This window comes from Triticum aestivum, chromosome 2D, assembly GCF_018294505.1.
Source record: "Triticum aestivum cultivar Chinese Spring chromosome 2D, IWGSC CS RefSeq v2.1, whole genome shotgun sequence".
Lineage (NCBI taxonomy): Eukaryota > Viridiplantae > Streptophyta > Magnoliopsida > Poales > Poaceae > Triticum > Triticum aestivum.
Window position 1 is genome coordinate 436141363 of NC_057799.1, and position 19704 is coordinate 436161066.

Genomic DNA, 19704 nt, shown 5'->3' on the forward strand with positions numbered 1-19704 from the left:
CGGTTCGGGCGACCCCGCCGTTTTCTTTATGAGTACCTGCTCGGTTAAATTCGCTCCCAGAGTCTGAGTATTGTACATTCCACTCCGCGGCCCACTCTCAGCCACAGACCGCGGAGCGGCTGTCCGGCAAGCGAGAGCACAAGCCAAAGAGCAGAGGGAACATGAAAAAGATTGAAGGGGGCTCGGACGAAACCGAGTCGGCACCCTCCGCATAAAAACTTGCAATGCTAAAAGCAAACATTTGATATATCTGCGCGGACTAACTTCATCCTTTTTTATGATCATTTCCATGAACACTCGCGAAAAAACCTCCGCCCAACTTTGCCAAGTTGCCCGGAGGCTTGGGGGCTACTGTCGGAGTAATTGGACACGGGTATCCCGAAGACGGCAAGACAATAATTCAAGACATCGGGGCTAGCAAAGCCCCTCAGTCCGACTGCCCGGCCGCTCCTGCTGGCTCCCCGTCTGACTGCTCCACCCGGCCGGCTGCCAGCTGACCGACTGCGCCGACCAGCCGGCTGCCGACTGCAGCCCGACTCGACACCGACAAGACACCGACGAGACGGTCGCTATTCATGTGTCACCCCAGCCATCATGTATAGTGTCACTTGTCCCCTGGCACTATTCATGAAGTGACCTAGGAGACAAGTATGACACTCACCCATGCCCCCCATGCCACTAGCTATCTTACATACAAAGCTACCTCACACTATAAAAGGAGCCATCCATCCATCCATCCAAAGACACTCACTCTCACGCACACTCACGGCCATGAGCATGACCGGCCACTAGCATGCCCTATATGCATATACCAGATCAGTTGCACTTGGCACTGATCTCAGATACAGCTCCAAGAGCAACCCTGTACCAGATATACTACAGATACACAGACATGCAGGAGTAGGGGTATTATCTCTCCGGAGAGCCCCGAACCTGGGTAAACTAGCGCGTGCTACTCGCATACCCGCTCCCGGTCCTATCAGCAGCAGTCTTACCCTCACACTAAGCCCTTGTGGCATCTGTCGCCTCGCACCCCCCCGTGAGAATACCACGACATGCATTCACTATATCTTGTTGTCCTCATTATATTGTGTTGGCCATTACCTTCAAGAGATTATTTAGGCCTACACTTTATATTCGCAATTCATACTTTCTACTATTGTTCTATCTTATGCTTAGTGTGAATTGCTAGCTTGTAACATTCATTTCCATATCTTGTGACATAACTTGTGTAAGCTTGTAGTGCTTACTTGAGTTTGCTTGTATCATTCAATTCCATATATTGTGATACAATTTGTGTAAGCTTCTATTGCTTACTTGTGGTTGTGTGTATTATTCATTTCCATATCTCGTGATATACATTGAGTAAGTTTATGTGACTTACTTGTGCTTACTCATATCCTCGTTGTTCTCATCTTGTCTATCCTAAGTTGTTGGTGCACTTAGTGAGCCTAGTATATTTAGGATTTGTGCTTGAAAAGTATCCGCTTAGTTTATTTCCGCATTAGGATATAGCCAAATCCGCGAAAGATTTTAAAACGCCTATTCACCCCCCTCTAGGCGACATCGTGGTCCTTTCAGGGATTTAAACATATCACACACGACCGTACCCATACATATTTTCGGGCCGCATGCAGTGTATACGGGGTCTTCTGATCGACCACGTCTCCCTTGTGCGGTTTTTTGTGATAACACGCATATCTGTGGGCTCCCCGAGTGTATATACATCATCCCTTTGACCGCTAATGAGGGGTATTATGTGTTAGCCATGAATGGATTCCTCCTAGTTCGTGTTAGGGCCGGTCACCGTCACATGTCGCTCAACCAAAGCTCGAGCTCATGCGTTGTTAGGATTCCCTCCCACATGCACAGATTGCTGGGTTCGACCTACATCAAACCCTGCGTATCTCGTCCTTAACTACCTTGCCTTCATGGTTGTTGTCTGTATCGAGAGGTAGGCACCACATCTAAATTGTACAATATTCTATATTGAAAACACACATCACCCCTTCCCAACGTACATCATTTTGGGCCGCATGCAAGAGGTGCTGGTTTTGTGGTCCCTCTCGTGCGATTTTTATGATGGTTCAATCTATTGGCCCAAGCGGTTTATCGACAACAACAATTGTCATTTAACCAAACGATAGATTTATTGGTCCGTCTTATGGTAGGTCATGGCGACATGCATGTATGACCAAAGTATCGATCATTATGTGCATCCGCCTCGCTGACACGAAGTGAGAGGTGGTGGGCCAAGCATCCTAGCTAGGTACAACATTATGTCATTATATATATCCTAGCTAGGTGGTTGTTAGGGTGCTTTCGGGTTTGCGAGGCAGGTGCCACCAAAGTTATGCATTGTGTATTTAAAGTTTTAAACATCCCCAATATTCGTACATATATTTGGCCACTTCCAGGTGGTTCTTGACTTCTGGCCCCTCTCATCGATCTTCAACGACGCGCCCAACCGTGGGCCTGCGCGGTCAAAGTTGTGCATTGGAATTTTGAACATCACAGACCACCCTTTTCACTCATATATATTTGGGCCACATGCTGGTGTGGCTGTGTTTTGACCCTCTCTAACGTTTTTTTGCTGCAAAGACTCTTATGACGCTCAACGGACACGGGGTATAATATCTTAACAGTGTGCGATACAAGTGCAATGTGAATCACCACGCCTGCGCAACGCGAGCAAATTAAGGCGGAGGTACTGGCTCAACTTTGTGCGATGCAAGTGCGCTGAAATCACCACGACCGCGCAAGCGCGAGCAAATTAAGGTGGAGGTACTGGCTCAACCGTGTGCGATGCAAGTGCGCTGAAATCACCACGACCGCGCAAGCGCGAGCAAAGGGTGGAGGTACTGGCTTAACCGTGTGCGATGCAAGTGCATTGTAAAACCACCACCTGTGCAAGCTAAAGGCAGGTAAGTTTATTTCGAAATTAGGACGAACCGTGTGCGATAGACCCCTAGCTAGAAATGTAAAAAAACAAACTACCCGCCTTGAGCGTTGCAAAAATCGGTGGATCTGCGCCACTTTTCCTTATTATCATACATGCCTATTGTTATTGGACCGTGCGTGATCTTGGGCACTCCCGCCCTGCATCAATTCCTTTACCCAAATTTTAGTAGCCGCCGTACTTCAACAGTCGCCCACACTCCTCCAGCACCGACCTTATAGTAAAATTGCAGTAGCCGAGGCATTTGAACCGCCACCCTCCCTCGTCCACCACCATCTCCACCCACCATTACCAAAACTTTCAGTAGCCGCGACGTATCCTCAAACACCACCCCCCTCCACAATCTACCACTGATGTCTACTACGCAACCTTCTTCTTGTAGATGTTGTTGGGCCTCCAAGTGCAGAGGTTTGTAGGACAGTAGCAAATTTCCCTCAAGTGGATGACGTAAGGTTTATCAATCCGTGGGAGGCGTAGGATGAAGATGGTCTCTCTCAAGCAACCCTGCAACCAAATAACAAAGAGTCTCTTGCGTCCCAAACACACCCAATACAATGGTAAATTGTATAGGTGCACTAGTTCAGCGAAGAGATGGTGATACAAGTGCAATATGGATGGTAGATATGGGTATTTGTAATCTGAAAATATAAAAACAGCAAGGTAGCAAGCGATAAAAGTGAGCGTAAACGGTATTGCAATGCTAGGAAACAAGGCCTAGGGTTCATACTTTCACTAGTGCAAATTCTCTCAACAATAATTATATAATTGGATCATATAACTATCCCTCAACATGCAACAAAGAGTCACTCCAAAGTCACTAATAGCGAAGAACAAACCAAGAGATTATTGTAGGGTACGAAACCACCTCAAAGTTATCCTTTCTAATCGATCTATTCAAGAGTCCGTAGTAAAATAACATGAAGCTATTCTTTCCGTTCGATCTATCATAGAGTTCGTACTAGAATAACACCTTAAGACACAAATCAACCAAAACCCTAATGTCACCTAGATACTCCAATGTCACCTCAAGTATCCGTGGGTATGATTATACGATATGCATCACACAATCTCAGATTCATCTATTCAACCAACACAAAGAACTTCAAAGAGTGCCCCAAAGTTTCTACCGGAGAGTCAAGACGAAAACGTGTGCCAACCGCTATACATAAGTTCACAATGTTACGGAACCCGCAAGTTGATCACCAAAACATACATCAAGTAGATCACATGAATATCCCATTGTCACCACAGATAAGCACATGCAAGACATACATCAAGTGTTCTCAAATCTTTAAAGACTCAATCCGATAAGATAACTTCAAAGGGAAAACTCAATCCATTCAAGAGAATAGAGGGGGAGAAACATCATAAGATCCAACTATAATAGCAAAGCTCGTGATACATCAAGATCGTGCCGAATCAAGAACACGAGAGAGAGAGAGAGATCAAACACATAGCTACTGGTACATACCCTCAGCCCCGAGGGTGAACTACTCCCTCCTCGTCATGGAGAGCGCCAGGATGATGGAGATGGCCACTGGTGAGGGATCCCCCCTCCGGCAGGGTGCCGGAACAGGGGCTTGCGACGGCGGAACTCCCAATCTAGGTTATGTTCTGGAGGTTTCTGTATATATAAGAGGTTTTGGCGTCGAGAACAAGTCAGGGGGGTCTCTGGGCTGTCCACGAGGTAGGGGCGTGCCTCCCACCCTTGTGGGTAGCCCGGGACTCTTCTGGCCCAACTCTTTTACTCCATGGCCTTCTTCTGGTCCAAAAGTAAGCTCCGTCAAGTTTCAGGTCAATTGGACTCCGTTTGGTTTTCCTTTTCTGCGATACTCAAAAACAAGGAAAAAACAGAAACTGGCACTAGGCCCGGGACTTTGAAGCACAAGTGTGGTAAAAGGATAGTAGCATTGCCCCTTCTCTCTTTTTCTCTCATTTTTTTTGTTTTTTTGGGCCTTCTCTTTTTTTGGCCTCTTTTTTTTCGTCCGGAGTCTCATGCCGACTTGTGGGGGAATCATAGTCTCCATCATCCTTTCCTCACATGGGACAATGCTCTAATAATGATGACCATCACACTTTTATTTACTTACAACTCAAGAATTACAACTCGATACTTAGAACAAAATATGACTCTATATGAATGCCTCCGGCGGTGTACTGGGATGTGCAATGAATCAAGAGTGACATGTATGAAAGAATTATGAAGGTGTCTTTGCCACAAATACGATGTCAACTAATGCAAAGCAGTATGACAATGATGAAGCGTGTCATAATAAACGGAACGGTGGAAAGTTGCATGGCAATATATCTCGGAATGTCTGTGGAAATGCCATAATAGGTAGGTATGGTGGCTGTTTTGAGGAAGGTAATGGTGGGTGTATGGTACCGGCGAAAGTTGCACGTCACAAGAGAGGCTAGCAATGGTGGAATGGTGAGAGTGCGTATAATCCATGGACTCAACATTAGTCATAAAGAACTTACATACTTATTGCGAAAATCTATTGGTTATCAAAACGAAGTACCACGCGCATGCTCCTAGGGGGATAGATTGGTAGGAAAAGACCATCGCTCGTCCCCGACCGCCACTCATAAGGAAGACAATCAATAAATAAATCATGCTCCGACTTCATCACATAACGGTTCACCATACATGCATGCTACGTGAATCACAAACTATAACACAATTATCTCTAAAATTCACAACTACTCAACTAGCATGACTCTAATATCACCATCTTCATATCTCAAAACAATCATAAGGAATCAAACTTCTCATAGTATTCAATGCACTTTATATGAAAGTTTTTATTATATCCCTCTTGGATGCCCATCATATTAGGACTAAATTCATAACCAAAGAAAATTACCATGCTGTTCAAGACTCTCAAAATAATATAAGTGAGGCATGAGAGTTCAACAATTTCTTCAAAATAAAACCATCGCCGTGCTCTAAAAAGATATAAGTGAAGCACTAGAGCAAACAACAAACTACTCCGAAAGATATAAATGAAGATCAATGAGTAGTTGAATAATTATGTAACTATGTGAAGACTCTCTAACATTTAAGAATTTCAGATCTTGGTATTTTATTCAAACAGCAAGCAAAACAAAAGAAAATACTGACACTCCAAGCAAAACACATATCATGTGGTGAATAAAAATATAGCTCCAAGTAAAGTTACCGATGAACAAAGACGAAAGAGGGGATGCCTTCCGGGGCATCCCCAAGCTTAGGCTCTTGGTTGTCCTTGGATATTACCCATGGGTTCCTTTGGAATCCCCAATCTTAGGCTCTTGCCACTCCTTATTCCATAGTCCATCTAATCTTTACCCAAAACTTGAAAACTTCACAACACAAAACTCAACAGAAAACTTGTAAGCTCCGTTAGCGAAATAAAACAAACCACCACTTAAAGGTACAGTAATTAAATCATTCTTTATTTATATTGGTGTTAAACCGACTGTATTTCAACTTCTCTATAGTTCGTAACCTCCGATACTAGCAATAGATTCATCAAAATAAGGAAACAACACACGAAAAACAGAATCTCTCAAAAACAGAACAGTCTGTAGTAATCTGTATCAAACGCAAACTTTCTCTAACTCAAAAATTCTACCAAAATAGTAAGACCTAGATAATTTGTTTATTGATCTACTGCAATTGGAATCAGTATTTTATCACGTTCTGGTGATTTTTAACAATTGTTTTCGTGAATAGAAAGTTTCTGATTTTTTTCAGCAAGATCAAATAACTATCATCCAAGAAGATCCTATAGGTTTTACTTGGCACAAACACTAATTAAAACATAAAACCACATCTAACCAGAGGCTATATCAAATATTTATTACTAAACAGAACCAAAAATCAAGAAACAAAAATAAAATTGGGTTGCCTCCCAACAAGCGCTATCGTTTAACGCCCCTAGCTAGGCATGATGATTTCAATGATGCTCACATAAAAGATAAGAATTGAAACATAAAGAGAGCATCATGAAGAATATGACTAGCACATTTAAGTCTAACCCACTTCCTATACATAGGGATTTTGTGAGCAAACAACTTATGGGAACAATAATCAACTAGCAATTCCTACAAGCATATATTCCTCCCTCATAATAATTTTCAGTAGCATCATGAATGAATTCAACAATATAACTATCACATAAAGCATTCTTTTCATGATCTACAAGCGTAGAAATTTTACTACTCTCCACATAAGCAAATTTATTCTCATCAATAGTAGTGGGAGCAAACTCAACAAAACAACTATCATGTGAAGCATAATCCAATTGAAAATTAAAATCACGATGACAAGTTTCATGGTTATCTTTATTCTTTATAGCATACGTGTCATCACAATAATCATCATATATAGGAGGCATGCTTTCATGATAATAAATTTGCTCATCAAAACTTGGGGGACTAAACATATCATCTTCATCAAACATAGCATCCCCAAGCTTGTGGCTTTGCATATCATTAGCATCATGGGTATTCAAAGAATTCATACTAACAACATTGCAATCATGCTCATCATTCACATATTTTATGCCAAGCATTCTATGTAATTCTTCTTCTAGTACTTGAGCACAATTTTCCTTCCCATCATTTTCACGAAAGACATTAAAAAGATGAAGCATATGAGGCACCCTTAATTCCATTTTTTGTAGTTTTCTTTTATAGACTAAACTAGTGATGAAACAAGAAACAAAAAGATTCGATTGCAAGATCTAAAGATATACCTTCAAGCACTCACCTCCCCGGCAACGGCGCCAGAAAAGAGCTTGATGTCTACTATGCAACCTTCTTCTTGTAGACGTTGTTGGGCCTCCAAGTGCAGAGGTTTGTAGGACAGTAGCAAATTTTCCTCAAGTGGATGACCTAAGGTTTATCAATCCGTGGGAGGCATAGGATGAAGATGGTCTCTCTCAAGCAACCCTGCAACCAAATAACAAAGAGTCTCTTGTGTCCCCAACACACCCAATACAATGGTAAATTGTATAGGTGCACTAGTTCGGCGAAGAGATGGTGATACAAGTGTAATATGGATGGTAGATATGGGTATTTGTAATCTGAAAATATAAAAACAGCAAGGTAGCAAGCGATAAAAGTGAGCGTAAACGGTATTGCAATGCTAGGAAACAAGGCCTAGGGTTCATACTTTCACTAGTGCAAATTCTCTCAACAATAATAATATAATTGGATCATATAACTATCCCTCAACATGCAACAAAGAGTCACTCCAAAGTCACTAATAGCGGAGAACAAACCAAGAGATTATTTTAGGGTACGAAACCACCTCAAAGTTATCCTTTCTAATCGATCTATTCAAGAGTCCGTAGTAAAATAACACGAAGCTATTCTTTCCGTTCGATCTATCATAGAGTTCGTACTAGAATAACACCTTAAGACACAAATCAACCAAAACCCTAATGTCACCTAGATACTCCAATGTCACCTCAAGTATCCATGGGTATGATTATACGATATGCATCACACAATCTCAGATTCATCTATTCAACCAACACAAAGAACTTCAAAGAGTGCCCCAAAGTTTCTACCGGAGAGTCAAGACGAAAACGTGTGCCAACCGCTATACATAAGTTCACAATGTTACGGAACCCGCAAGTTGATCACCAAAACATACATCAAGTAGATCACATGAATATCCCATTGTCACCACAGATAAGCACATGCAAGACATACATCAAGTGTTCTCAAATCTTTAAAGACTCAATCCGATAAGATAACTTCAAAGGGAAAACTCAATCCATTACAAGAGAATAGAGGGGGAGAAACATCATAAGATCCAACTATAATAGCAAAGCTCACGATACATCAAGATCGTGCCGAATCAAGAACACGAGAGAGAGAGAGATCAAACACATAGCTACTAGTACATACCCTCAGCCCCGAGGGTGAACTACTCCCTCCTCGTCATGGAGAGTGCCGGGATGATGGAGATGGCCACTGGTGAGGGATCCCCCCTCCGGCAGGGTGCCCTGTGCCGGAACAGGGCCCCGATTGGTTTTTGGTGGCTACAGAGGCTTGCAGCGGCGGAACTCCCGATCTAGGTTATGTTCTGGAGGTTTCTGTATATATAAGAGGTTTTGGCGTCGAGAACAAGTCAGGGGGGTCTCTAGGCTGTCCACGAGGTAGGCGGGCGCGCCCAAGGGGGTGGGCGCGCCTCCCACCCTCGTGGGCAGCCCGAGACTCTTCTGGCCCAACTCTTTTACTCCATGGCATTCTTCTGGTCCAAAAATAAGCTCCTTCAAGTTTCAGGTCAATTGGACTCCGTTTGGTTTTCCTTTTCGGCGATACTCAAAAACAAGAAAAAAACAGAAACTGGCACTGGGCTCTAGGTTAATAGGTTAGTCCCAAAAATCATATAAAATAGCATATAAATGCATATAAAACATCCTAGACGGATAATATAATAGCATGGAACAATCAAAAATTATAGATACGTTGGAGACGTATCAAGCACCCGCCCCTCCCCCCCTCGAACCTTAGCTCGCGGCCGCCCCCGGTGCCGCCGTCAACCCCTGCCGGTCTGCCCGTTCCTCCTAGCTTAGATAATAAAGTTCAGGTTACCCAGCGATTCCCATACCGTCGCCCCACTCCCCTGAGTTTTTAGATGAGGCCTGCGGTGTCCCTCCCCGCCAGATCCACATCCTCTGCTCCAGAATGTCGCAGCCTAAGCTCGACCATGTATCCCGGGGAGCCCGATGAGCGTTCGGGCAAGAAAAGGTTTATCATGGCCTCTCCGGTGGACGTTGGCGAGGTGGCCGCCGTTCGCCCTGACCTGTTGATCCCGGAGCAACACGTCACCGCGGAAGCTGGCGAAGACGTTGACTATGTTGCCATGCCGAAGGCTTCATGTCAGCGGGCTAGCGTATTACTGTATCTTGGGAAAGCTGGCTACGACATCAAGCAAGTCCACACCGACGGCTTCACGCGGGCCATGTCATACGTTAAGTGGTCCATCCCCAACCCCTCTGGTTCAACCGCCGTCGATCACTTCGATGGCCCTGCCGCTGATCTCCTCCACCAAGCGGTCAAGGATTTACGAGCTTTGTACGCCACCGGGACCATTTTGTCATTTCTAAAGGACACGTTCTACGGCGGCGGCTTGGTATCCTAAATTGGCAAGTCAGATCTCATCAACCATGACCAGGACCACGAGGAGGGCACCCACGAAGGTTCTTCCAAGGTAAAACAGCCCATCTGTGACATCAGAGAGCGCACCATGGGTCTGTGCTCTTCCAACTGGAAGGATCCCGTCCATGAAATGTGAGGCAACATTCTATCAGCAAATCTTACCTTTTCTAGCTTGCCAACCCGTACCCTTTATTGTAGAAGCATTTGTCGTGCGGTGCTTTAACTGTGCCATGTTTCATTATTTCAGTTATGCAAAATTGTATTGTTCAATAGGTCTATGTGATGTTTAAGTATGAATTGTCCACTTCAGTTTCATGAATGGCTATATTTGGTTGTTTATAGTGAGTAGATGCCTTGTTTATCTGTATTTGGTTTTAGGTTGGTTGGAGTGAGCATTTTTCCAGTTATCGAGCAGATGCCTTGTTTATTTGTATTTGGTTCTTAGTTTGGTTGCAGTGAGCATTTGTCCAGTTATCAAGCAGATACCTTGTTTATCTGTATTTGGTCGTTAGGTTGCTTTTTTTAGCATTTGTCTAGTTATCAAGCAGATGCCTTGTTTATCTTTATCTGCTTGTTAGATTGGTTGCAGTGAGCATTTGTCCAGTTTTCAAGCATATGCCCTGTTTATCTGTATTTGCTTGCTAGGTTGGTTGCATGAGACTCTGTCCAATTTTCAATGGCTATATTTGGTTGTTATACTAGTCATTTATGCCTTATTTATTTCAGTCATTCACAATGTGTTGTTCATTATGTGCAAGTCGGAACTGTGCCGCTCGACTACATCAATACCAGTTTGAACGGCTATATTTGGTTCCAGTTATTCCTGGTGTATTTAACACATGCCCTTTATTTCAGTTTTACACATTTTTTTGAAGGTTAGATAGTAGGAAAGGCTCCTACTGCAAAATTATATTAATCAAATAAAAAGTATAGATGTTACATGGGGGGGAGAGGGGGGGTCTATACAAGATCATAAGAATTTACAAAACGTGACTCAGAGGGAGACTATGCTATGGAGTCTAGGAAGTCAGCAATCAGATGTTTCTTGTGGACAGGCAGTCTGTGAGCAATGTTGGAGAAATCAGCTATGAACCTGGCCCTCCAAGAAGAGAAGGAGGGTGTCATTTGCTGGAAGAAGTTATTGTTCCTTTCTTTCCAGAGACTCCAAGTGGCCACAAGGAAAACGTCCACGAGCATTTTTTGACGATATCTGGCTTTCAAGTGGGTCATCATATCTAAGCGGTCTCCAACAGTCGGCCAGGTTATGTTGAGTTCGCACCAGCATCGCTTACTGGACGTGCAATGGAAGAAAAGGTGCTCAACAGTTTCCTCAATATGTTCCCCATAGAGCAAGCAGTCCAGGTTAGTCCCGATGTTATAATGCCTACGCTTCAGCATGTTATGAGTGTTAAGGCGATCAACCAGGAGGAACCACCCAAAAACCTTGATCTTAGGAGTACTTTTGGCTTTCCATAACCATCCAAAGGCTGCGTGGGCATTTACCTCGCGGAAGAAGAACTTATAATAGTCTGTGGTTTTAAAGAGCTGTGCTCCCCACGTGCAAATCCAAACATCTTTGCCCTCAAAGAGGGTGACGGAGCTAACATCCTATTGGAGGGCTCGGAGTTCTTCATGAGCTTGAACAGAGAGGGGTAGGTGAAACGCCTCCCGTATGTTTGAGATCGAGAGCATTTTTTGGACCGAGGCATCTTCTGTGGTGGTGTAGGAAAACGCTCGAGGAAAAGTTTCCTCGAGGACACGTTGGTTCCAATCATCTTTCCAGAATAGGGTTGACCTACCATCATTGATCAAGACTTTCGTTACCCCACGGTAAGTCGGGATGAGTCTCACAAGCTCACGCCACCAGAAGGAGCCGCAAGGGGCCGTTGCGTGCGGGATTGCATCCGAGTAGTATGTGTCCCAGATGAGTTTCACCCAAGGTGTGTCAATTTGGTTATAGAACTTGTGGAGCATCTTAAGCAGCATCGCATCATTTTGGACTTTAAGATTGAGCACTCCGAGACCTCCATTCATTTTTGGGCGGCACACCATGTCCCAAGCTGCCAGAGAATTAGATTTGTCACCCGTCTTGGTCTTCTTCTTCCAAAGTCCATGTCTTCTGATTTTATCAAGCTGTTCAATAATTTTAGGTGGCAGACGCAACACTCCCATGGGATAAATAGCCAGGGAAGTGACTAGTGAATTCATAAGCGCCAGTTTCCCAGCGTATGACATGAGAGACATAGCCGCAGTGATCCTGCCTTCGGCTTTGCATACCCAGGGAGTCATATCTAGCACCGAAGGTTTAGTGGTTCCAAGGGGGAGGCCAAGGTACGTGAATGGCATGCAGGCCGTGATGCACCCAAAGATAGCTGCTAGTTCCTGGCATTTTTCATCCGGAGTGTTGATGGGAATCAAAGTTGATTTATGAAAGTTGATGTGTAGACCCACAGAGGCAGCATAGTCGGTAAGGATTTTTTTCATGGTCGCCGCTTGTGTTGCGCACACCGGCATGATGATTATTGTATCGTCGGCGTATTGGATCACAAGAAATTTGGTCGTGCTGGAGGAAGGAATAGGCAGTTGCAGGCGATTTTCCTCCAAAGCCTCATTGATAGCTGCCTGAAGCAAGTCCGCGGCAAGGACAAAAATGACGGGAGAAAGAGGGTCCCCTTGTCGCACCCCGCACTTACACCAAAATTACTTACCAGGGACTCCCTTAAGCAAGACAGAGGATTTACCCGAAGAGGAAAGGCTCGTGATCCAGGACATCCATTTATCATTGAACCCCATGCTTCTCATAATTTGGATGATGGCATCATGTTCCATAGTATCGAATGCCTTGGCAAAGTCTAGTTTGAGAAGGATAATTTCACGTTTAGAAGCTTGGCATTGATGTATGTATTCGAAGGCCCATGCAAGGCAGTCATGGATGGATATCCCCTTCAAAAACCCATATTGATTATTGTGTACAATTTTTAGGATCACTCTTTGAAGACGGTTGGCTAGAATCTTGGTGATAAGTTTGAGACAGCAGTTAAGCAATGTGATGGGCCGAAAGTCGTTGACAGTTTCTGGGGCTCTGATTTTAGGTATGAGTGTGATGTACCCGTAGTTTAGACTTTCAAGGTTTAGACTACCACTGTGGAATTCCTCGCATAGAAGATAAAAATCTTCCTTGATTATAGGCCAACAAGCTTTAAGGAACACGCCGTTGAAGCCGTCAGGGCCCGGAGCACGATCAGGAGGCATTTCATTAATGACATCATCAATCTCTTTATGCGTAAAGGGCACAGTTAAGCTATCAAAATCCACTTCCGCACGCATCATACGGGAGAAATTGAATCGCATTTGAGAAGTGTTCTTTGTGCCGAGACGTTTTTTGAAGGCTTCGAACATGATAGATTCTTTGCTGGAGTGATCATCCACATGTAACCCATCATCAGTTTTCAGACTGGAGATGCAGTTTTTTCTATATCTTTCCGTGGCCACAGTTTGGAAGAATTTAGAGTTCTCATCACCAAACTTGATCCATCATATGGTGCGCCATTTCTTCCAGTACTCTTTTTGATATTGCAGGAGCCGGAGCAGGTGAGATCAAAGAATGCATTGGAAATTCCCCTCGGGGATGGTTAAATCACGTTTATCCTCAATATTGTCCAATTCCAGGAGAGCTTTATTAGTGTTCTCAATTGCTATTTTCAACCGTGAGATTCTTTTGCTCCAGATGGTGAGATCATGCCTGAGGTTTTTAAGTTTCTGACAAAGTCTGGAGGCGGCATTATTGTTCTTTCCATGTCTGATGGGTTTATTCCATGTAGACTTGACCACATCTAAGAAGCCGGGATGTGCAATCCAATAAGTTTCAAAACGGAACAACTTGCATTTAGGAATGGTAGTTTGGATGACGACATTGCAAGGAATATGATCAAAGATTGGTTTTCCCATAGGAGTAACAAGGGTATTTGGAAAAGTGGTCGTCCAGTTAAGCATCGTGAAAAACCAGTCAAGCTGTACGAGAAGGGGATTTTGTTGCATATTGGACCAGGTGTAGTTTCTACCTTTGATGGGCAGTTCAGTAAGGTTTTGATCCCTGATAAAATCATTGAAAGTGAACATATCGTTGACATCCCCACCTGGTTTGTTGCGATTCTCTGGTGCCCTTATAAAGTTGAAATCTCCAAGAATGAGCCAATCTTCAGAAGATGGAATATTCACATCAAAGAGCCAATCGGTGAATGATGTCCGTGCATCACCTTGACAAGGGCCATAGACATTTACAAGTTTCCAACGATGTGGTGACTGCCGGGAGGAAAATTCAACACCGAGAGCAAATTGTTCCGATAAGAAAACCGTGCCATCGAAAACATTACTACACCAGATCGTGATGATACCTCCCGAGGTGCCTACCGCAGGTACGAACACAAAGGAATCAAAACGTCGTGGGCAAATCAATTTAAGCGTACTAGCGAATACATATGACTGTGCAGCCTGACGAGTTGATCGCGTTCATAAGAGCTAAATGTTTGTCAGGCCAATTTAAACCACGTACGTTCCAAGTATGCAAAAGGACCATGAAAACAAACTAAAATGGAAATAGCTTAAATGGACTCTGAAGTCGAGCCACCATTCCTGACAGAAAGGATCTCATCACTGAGATCTTCAGCAGGGATAGCACAGAGTTGCATACCAATGTTCTGCATGGTGCTGACAGGAGTTGGAGGGGGCACTGTCTCATCAGTGGTGTTAACTGTATTCTCCTCCATCTCCTTAGTGCCGGGGAGAGCAGATGGCAGCAGACGGGGCTTCACTTTGGACTTGGTGGTCCCAGACTCTGTGAGCAAATTTGTGCGAAAACCATCATATTTGTTTGACCTGTTGCTGCGTCTGAGAGTGGCAGTGTCAATTGGAGCCTGACTTTTTCCCTTACGAAGCTTGTGCTCGTGCATAGTACTACTTGCACCCACAAGAGCAGGACCAGCAGACAGTTGAATCATGGGCGCAGTATCAACTTGATAATCAGAAGGTGGCAGAAGTGCAGCAGTCTCAGCAGACGTAGCAGGCGCAGGCAAAGCATGCAAGTCCAGCGGCGGTTGAATGTTCTCCAAAGTGTCATTCTGAATGTCAACAGCATGTGCAGAGATATGGAGAGCAGCAACATCAGAAATCTCCTGACCAAGATTGGGTCGGTGATAAACCACAATGGCCAAATCAGTAACAGGAGTGGACTCAGGCTGAAGAGCATCTGTCTCCTCCTCGTCAGGCAGTTCCTGAATAAGGACAGAGGAGGTGGGAGCTAGACTGCTGGCTACTTGAGGGAAAGAGACAAACTGCAGTCCATCCTCCCCCATAGAAACCTGTATCTCAACACGGAAATGAGCATCTCTCATCCCATATCCGTGTGCGCAGGGGCCCATGGTGGCCAACAGAGGACGCATAGCATGGTAAATAGAAGTGTTGAGTTGCTGCCTAGGGATGGGATCCGCCAGGAGAAGATTCATAAGCTAATTACCTTGGTTTGAGAGACCAAGACTCATTCCCTGATTGTGAACATCAACAGTGACCGTCAGTAACTCACTTGTAGCAGCCATAGCAGCTTGGGCATTACAGGCAGAGGTTGGATTAGCCACAATCAGAAAAGCCGGCGCAGAATCAGAGCTAGTGCTATTAGAAACCGTGACAGAATCATTCCAGGCATCGGCTGCATTATCAACAATGTTGTTTTCAGGTGTTATGCCAGCTTCAAAAGTAAGACCCTGGGCTGCCAGCCAAGCTTGAAAAGTTCATTAGGTGTGGGGGCATGACCGCAGGGGGGGAGGGGGAGGGGCAGGATCAGCAGGCCATTCTCCCCAATTTGCATTGTTCTGAGCCGGGGCAGGGGCGTCAGCGTGAGGTGCGGCATTCTGCACTAACCAGTTGTGTACTTGTTGCTGATAGAGTTGTTCAGCGGTAAGATCAGGGCCAAATTGTGGGTGAGGATTGCCATCAGGGGGTGGCGGCTCCTCTACTGCAGGAAGAACTTCGGGAAGAAGTCCATTCCAATCATTGCTACGCAGAATAGTAACCTGGATAGTCCAACAATCTCTAGCCCCTCCTAACTGCCAGACCACAAAACTCTTTGGAACCAGACTGAGACGAAGAACCTGAACTTTGAGCAGCATAAAACGACGATCTTGTCTAGGATTATACCAAGAAATCAAGGAACCAAAACCCCCAAGAGATTTGTTGATGTAGTAGTCCGTCTGGTAGTCATATGGGAATCCAAAGTACATCAACCAAATAGTCGGACCAAAAGAGGTGGTGCGGCGATTCAAAGCCTCATTATGCGGCACAAACGTGATGAGTAAATCCTCATCTTCAAGCTCTATGGGGGTATTCACCGCAGTGTCTCGCATGAAAGAATCAACAAAGCCAAAAATCCCGATCCCAAACGGATGATCGCTGACCTCATTAGTGAAGAGCTGTAGTTCCTGAAGCAGACCTTGGATGGTGTGGCGAATCGCTGCATGACGATGAAGAGGAACATACTGCCTGGTCTCTGCAATGGCCAAGTAGTCGTGGTTGAGAGGCGGAATCGGCCCGACCACCATCCCGCTGCGGACGACACGATTTGCCAGACCAGGCTCGACGGCGAACCCCGGAGGCAGGAACGACACGGGGTTGAGCGGATAGTTGGCCATGGTGACCAATGGGGAGGGTGGCAGCGAAGGTGGCAGCAATGGTGAGAGGACAGGACCGGGCGGTGGCGTCTGTGTTTGGGAAATCCAGGAGAGGGTGGAATGCGGAGCGTGAGGGGTAGGAATGGAAGAAGATTTCCTTTTGGGTATCCATCTCCAGCCCTCTCGTCTGCTCCGGTGAAAGTAGGATCGAGCCACGTGTCCATAGGCTCCACAAACGGTGCATCGGACGGTGGTGGCAATGGGAACCCTACGATGGGAATTATTCTTCGTAGGGAAACTCGAATCGGGGATGTCGGGTGGTCCGTGCCAGTTACCAACTGAAGTAGATCCTGTTGGCGGCTGGAGATTATTCAAAGGGCAATAAATTGCTTTGTGATCAGGGGCCGAACACTTAATACAGATTAACTTGGCGTGACAAGAAATCTTTTGATGGCCCCATTGTAAGCACCGGCCACAGAGATTAGCCCAATTAGTGGCTAAATTAGAAATTTCTTGCTCCGAATAGCAGCCCTGGGCCAAATCAACCTTATGATGGGCCGACAGAGTAGGGGGGCCAGACCGAGTGGGGTGGTGCATATTTGAACGCAGAAGCCAGAAAACATTGCGGTGTTGGAGGATAATCTCGGCGAATAACACATTTAAATTTCCCTAGGACAAGGTAGGAAGGCAAGACTAATTCCTCCAAATCCCCTTTCTGTTGATACTGAGCCATTAACTGCTTCCGACACGTAGAGGCCGTGACAGGCGCCTTGTCATTATTGCTTAATTGAATAGTACCAAATTTGAGCCCATGATCATGATGAACTGATGAACATTTGCCAATGAAGAAGAAGCTTTAGCATGATGAGAATTAGAGAAATCCATCCGAGATAAAGGAACCAAATTGAATTTGCTCAGCTCCTGTAAGGAGGATTGGTGCAAAGAGACCCCAGGGGACAAAGCGGGCTTAATCGCAATCGGTCTCCTGGCAGAAATATCTTTGAGTTCCTCATCCGCATGCCAAAATGAATTCACATGAGAAAACCGGGCAAAATGGCCATTGAATAGATGAAAATGACAAACAAAATCTATCCAGATGCGATCTTTGAGCCGATAGATGAAATGACCAACTTTGTTACCAGCCACAGAGAAATGAAAGGACCTCTCATTTAATCTTGAGACCTTAAAACCTTTGTGATGTCCACCAAGACAGCATTGGAGGGCTACTCCCACTAATTCTTGAGAGAGAGTAAAAGAAGCCGAGGAGAAGGAGACCACTAAGAAAAATTCCTTGATGGCGCGAGAGGGAGAGAAATGAATCGTTTCTCCAAACCGTCGACGTACCTGATCGGCAACCGCAAGACCAGGATTGAAATCCCAGTGTAGGAGGCCTTCCATGGTGAGGATCAGTGGCTAGATCCATGGTGAGTGGCGTGGAGCAGGTGGGGAGGGAGGAGGGAGGGAGGGAGGGAGGAGCCATCTCAGTTTTACACATTTATCCAGTGTGATGTTTAAGCATTACCTACGTTCTATTCATTTTCAACAATACCAGTTTGAATTGCAATATTTGATGGCTGTTAAGCCTGCTGTTGGTAACATTGCCTTCCATTTTATATCTGCTTTAACAGCATGCTGAAACCAACACATTCAAGCTATCATTTGGAGATGTTGTTGTTTACCTTTGCTATATTTGTTTGATGTTAAGGTTGCTGTACTTATCATGCCTTTCCACTACTTATGCAGGAAAACAATGGGAGTGGCCACCATTTTCCGCCAAGGTTAGCTTCATGCCTCGGCTTGTACTCCCCCCGTCGTTCCATAATGTAGTGCATATAGATCCAGGCCTGGACACTAGTTAGTTTCTAATACTGACTTGTTGCTTGTAGGTACGTAAGCCCTTGGCAAGGATCCACGCATCGACCCTTTTTGCGTATGGGGCAATGAGATATTGATGAACAAGCATCAAGTGAGGAAACTGATAAGGATTATTAGCAAAAATATACGAATGGTGGCAAGCAAATTATTTTTTTATGCTCTATCCAACACAACAGTGAGCTATAGGATGGTAACTACAAACTCTGCAGCCTTCTCTTTTTACTGCCCATAATGAGTTGTTAGACAACAATGTCTGAATCTTTTTCATTCCCAGTGGTTCCCGAAGCAGTTCACTCAAGATTACCTCGCAAAGTACATGATTGGTGGACACACAATGAAGGTTAAAGTATTTCATCCAGACTAAAATGAGCATCGAGAAGTCCTAATGGAGACAGTGAAGGATGGACGGGCAGCCATCACAAGCGGTTGGCCTAGAGTCGTGCGCGCATTACGCATGGAGGAGGGCACAATATGGGCATTCCGCTTCACCTTCTCCACCAACCAGAATGTCTTTCGCCTCTCTCTTTATAGTCCTTAGTACAACTGTGGTTCATCATTCTTTATTTGGTGCTTCTGTAGTTCATCAGTATATGTACCTGTGCATCGAATTATGCATTCGTGGTTGAACCTATATTTGTAATAAACATGGTTGGATATGAAATTAGTGATTGCCTACTTTCAAATTCAAAACAAGTGATTTTTAAATTAGGGATTACACTGCACACGGTTTGCGAATGCGAAACGTCTGTGATATACGTGGAGATCAAAAACGTTTCTAGGATCCACTACGTGTGCGATCAATCTCCACTGCACACATGAATTTCTCTTGAAAACTGTTTGCGTTAGGCCACCTTGCGCAAATGTTTACCACATAAAAACTGTGTGTGATGGACAGCCTTTGCCACACAGTTTATTAATATCGTGTGCAATGGCAACGCTATCACAAACGATTTAATGGGAAAAATTGTGTGTGATGTACCTGTGAACGGAGATGTTTTCCTTGGAGCGACTGTGTGGGATGTACATACGAACGAAAATGTTTAGCAGGGA